Genomic DNA, 5,000 nt, shown 5'->3' on the forward strand with positions numbered 1-5,000 from the left:
GAATGTCCACAGTAAACATTCGACACCTCCATCTACAGGGATCCGACGGAACTACGCCAACCATGCTGGCAAAACAGTATCGCCATCTATGCGAATCGGACAACACTACGTCCGCCATGTCGAGCGCACCACAAAACATACCGCCATCTGTAGGTCTCCCTCAGCATGAGCTCCTGCAACGACGATACCGCCATCTATGGGACGCCAAGCCGACTAAGACATCGATGGGCCCACAGTGCCCATCTTTCGACGCCACCCACAAAGCATGCAGCCTCTGTCGACCACAGCACCCATACGCCAGTGCCTCTGCCGCACGAAGTCGTGGACCGGCAATCACACCACCTGCACCCGTTCGTGCCCCACCCCAACCGCCCAACTCGCATCGCCAGCGGATGAACGGCGGACGTTTCCCGCACTCGTAAGGTGCAATTCACACCTATAACATGCGTTTCATGAAGAGATATTTCCAATATGCGACATTCCCGCTGTCCCTATTCATGAGCTGCGAGCTGTACCACGTACAAGCTACAGACGCGATCGCATTGCTCACTGTACGGATTCTCATGCTGAGCCATCAGCTAGGAAGCGCCCCATCCATGTCGGCACCCGTGGGCGTTGCACTCGCAGTCGCAAAAAACGCTGGGCAAATATATATCTCGGAAGAGTAACGACAGTCCGAGCCTCCTGGCGTTGCACTCGCAGCCGCAAAAAAACGCTGGGCACATATATGTCTCGGAAGAGTAACGACAGTCCGAGTCTCCTGCGTGGGAAGAGTCTTTCTAGGCCCTGACCCACGGGAAGGGTGTAGCTTCCCCCATCCCGGACATTTGACGTCGTCACACTACCGGTATTGACTAATAGACTGATTGCTGATAATCATTAGCCATACACTGGGGGAAACGGCCGACAGGGGCGGCAACATAGTGGAGCCGCAGTGTCACTAATGTACAGAGATAGAACAGTTTCGACTGGAACTAGAGTAACCGTATACACGGCACTGATTAGTAATAGATGCAGAGCCATCAGAATACAGATAATATATACAACCGTCCCTATACATGCTGAAAGACTCTGCACACAATGAGAACCACACGTCAGCCAGACACTCTTATCACACACTACTCTCTTATCACACACAATATCTAACCACCAGCATGGAAGAACATCCAGTGCATCCTCTCCGCCACATGACACAATCCACACTATCATTACCAGACCGGGAGGTCCACCCAGAAAACACAATATCCCACCCTTCCGACATCCGCACATTGCTCAGCTAAGCCACGAACACCCACACATGTCCTACACAGTGGTGCACCCAACATCACAATACTGCCTCCTGTCACAGCACACAAACAATGGCAGGAATGAAAGACACAGATCTGCCACAACCATGGAATCGGGAGCGCCGCCCTGTCATGAGCCAAAAGTGCATCCTGACGTGACAAATCGGATAATACCGCAGGCATCCAATTACGATAATCACTATCAACGAACCTGCCGCCCCCCCCCCCAATACACCTTTCCCTACAACAATGTGTATCTGAACCTACGCTATATCGTACCTTAACCTAACCTATATCGTACCTTAACCTAAACTATATCGTACCTTAACCTAACCTATATCGTACCTTAACCTAACCTATATCGTACCTTAACCTAACCTATATCGTACCTTAACCTAACCTATATCGTACCTTAACCTAACCTATATCGTACCTTAACCTAACCTATATCGTACCTTAACCTAACCTATATCGTACCTTAACCTAACCTATATCGTACCTTAACCTAACCTATATCGTGCCTTAACCTAACCTATATCGTGCCTTAACCTAACCTATATCGTGCCTTAACCTAACCTATATCGTGCCTTAACCTAACCTATATCGTGCCTTAACCTAACCTATATCGTGCCTTAACCTAACCTATATCGTGCCTTAACCTAACCTATATCGTGCCTTAACCTAACCTAATTTGTGCCTTAACCTAACCTAATTTGTGCCTTAACCTAACCTAATTTGTGCCTTAACCTAACCTAATTTGTGCCTTAACCTAACCTAATTTGTGCCTTAACCTAACCTAATTTGTGCCTTAACCTAACCTAATTTGTGCCGTAACCTAACCTAATTTGTGCCGTAACGTAACCCATGTTGTGCCGTAACGTAACCCATGTTGTGCCGTAACGTAACCCATGTTGTGCCGTAACGTAACCCATGTTGTGCCGTAACGTAACCCATGTTGTGCCGTAACGTAACCCATGTTGTGCCGTAACGTAACCCATGTTGTGCCGTAACCTAACCCATGTTGTGCCTTAACCTAACCCATGTTGTGCCTTAACCTAACCCATGTTGTGCCTTAACCTAACCCATGTTGTGCCTTAACCTAACCCATGTTGTGCCTTAACCTAACCCATGTTGTGCCTTAACCTAACCCACGTTGTGCCTTAACCTAACCTACGTTTGTGCCTTAACCTAACCCATGTTGTGCCTTAACCTAACCCATGTTGTGCCTTAACCTAACCCATGTTGTGCCTTAACCTAACCCATGTTGTGCCTTAACCTAACCCATGTTGTGCCTTAACCTAACCCATGTTGTGCCTTAACCTAACCCATGTTGTGCCTTAACCTAACCCATGGTGTGCCTTAACCTAACCCATGTTGTGCCTTAACCTAACCCATGTTGTGCCTTAACCTAACCCACGTTGTGCCTTAACCTAACCCACGTTGTGCCTTAACCTAACCCACGTTGTGCCTTAACCTAACCCACGTTGTGCCTTAACCTAACCTACGTTGTGCCTTAACCTAACCCATGTTGTGCCTTAACCTAACCCATGTTGTGCCTTAACCTAACCCATGTTGTGCCTTAACCTAACCCATGTTGTGCCTTAACCTAACCCATGTTGTGCCTTAACCTAACCCATGGTGTGCCTTAACCTAACCCATGGTGTGCCTTAACCTAACCCATGGTGTGCCTTAACCTAACCCATGTTGTGCCTTAACCTAACCCATGTTGTGCCTTAACCTAACCCATGTTGTGCCTTAACCTAACCCATGTTGTGCCTTAACCTAACCCATGTTGTGCCTTAACCTAACCCATGTTGTGCCTTAACCTAACCCATGTTGTGCCTTAACCTAACCCATGTTGTGCCTTAACCTAACCCATGTTGTGCCTTAACCTAACCCATGTTGTGCCTTAACCTAACCCATGTTGTGCCTTAACCTAACCCATGTTGTGCCTTAACCTAACCCATGTTGTGCCTTAACCTAACCCATGTTGTGCCTTAACCTAACCCATGTTGTGCCTTAACCTAACCCATGTTGTGCCTTAACCTAACCCATGTTGTGCCTTAACCTAACCCATGTTGTGCCTTAACCTAACCCATGTTGTGCCTTAACCTAACCCATGTTGTGCCTTAACCTAACCCATGTTGTGCCTTAACCTAACCCATGTTGTGCCTTAACCTAACCCATGTTGTGCCTTAACCTAACCCATGTTGTGCCTTAACCTAACCCATGTTGTGCCTTAACCTAACCCATGTTGTGCCTTAACCTAACCCATGTTGTGCCTTAACCTAACCCATGTTGTGCCTTAACCTAACCCATGTTGTGCCTTAACCTAACCCATGTTGTGCCTTAACCTAACCCATGTTGTGCCTTAACCTAACCCATGTTGTGCCTTAACCTAACCCATGTTGTGCCTTAACCTAACCCATGTTGTGCCTTAACCTAACCCATGTTGTGCCTTAACCTAACCCATGTTGTGCCTTAACGTAACCCATGTTGTGCCTTAACGTAACCCATGTTGTGCCTTAACCTAACCTATAATGTGCCTTAACCTAACCTAAAGTGCGCCGTAACCTAAACTATATTGCGCCTTAACCTGACGCACGTTGTCGCTGAACCTGCTCTGTAATTGTTATGCAACCCGTTAAAGTAGTGTAGTGTTGCCTAACCGCAACCCTCGCAATATAGTTCGCTACTCGCACTGCCCGGTCCCCTGTGTATCGCGTCATGTTAAACACCTTGCAGGTGTTGCTGACTTTCCACATGCTCCTGCTATACACTGTAGTGTGGATAGCAGCAGGACGTACATGCCCCCCCCCCTTCCCCCCTGCCTTCGCAAGCTGGTCGGTGAGAAGTTTGCATGTTCAATGCCCTTCGCATGCCGACGTACTCAGCCTACGTTGTGGTACGGCCTGTCACCTGTCCGCCGATGTACGCAAAACCCACAAACTGTACTGCACATTGCTCCGTATGTACTGAATGATACATCGTGGCCCATGTGACCGTATGACGACAGCGCCTAGCAACGGCGGACCATACAGTCCAAATATTGTGCACGCAGCTACGTGTCGTCTCCCTATAAGAGCTGGATTGCAGTGTGGTACGCCATACAGACGTGTGGGAGGAACGGACGCCCTGGATGGCGATCAGCATGAGCAGTCTGTTGATGTAGTGGAGCGTGTATTCGGACGTAGTCGTCTCTTCTCACACACCGTGATAGCATGTTGCACCGCGTTCCACATCTGCGACATGCTGCAGAGGCGGGCTGACAGTCGTTCGCGCAATGGACACCGCATACGTACGGGGTCTACCTTCCACGTGTTCTCTAGGCGTGCACATGTTGTTGCGTCTATGTGGGCAGACGTAGTGTGTTGTGACACCTGACACAGGCATGCAATACTCGTTGCAAATGGCGATGGACGTGTACGTTTGCTGGTGACGTTACGCAAATGAACAACCGGTAACCCGTTGTGGTGCGGTTGTTCTCGCTAGAGGTGAATCAGTGTTGGCGACGATCGGTCGAGCTATTAACCGGTTGTTTCAGGGATACCCACCATGCCCACGAACGTGAAAGGGGACCCACCATGCCCACGAACGTGAAAGGGGATCTGGGTGTGAGGCGATACGCGGCGGTGGCTGGGTGGGACCGTCCCCGGCCGGTGAGGGGGGGCCGCCCGGCGTGCTGGCAGCGCGGTGCGTGGGCGCACGCGCTAC

The sequence above is a fragment of the Schistocerca serialis genome, unplaced genomic scaffold, assembly GCF_023864345.2.
Source record: "Schistocerca serialis cubense isolate TAMUIC-IGC-003099 unplaced genomic scaffold, iqSchSeri2.2 HiC_scaffold_568, whole genome shotgun sequence".
In the NCBI taxonomy this organism is placed as follows: Eukaryota; Metazoa; Arthropoda; class Insecta; order Orthoptera; family Acrididae; genus Schistocerca; species Schistocerca serialis.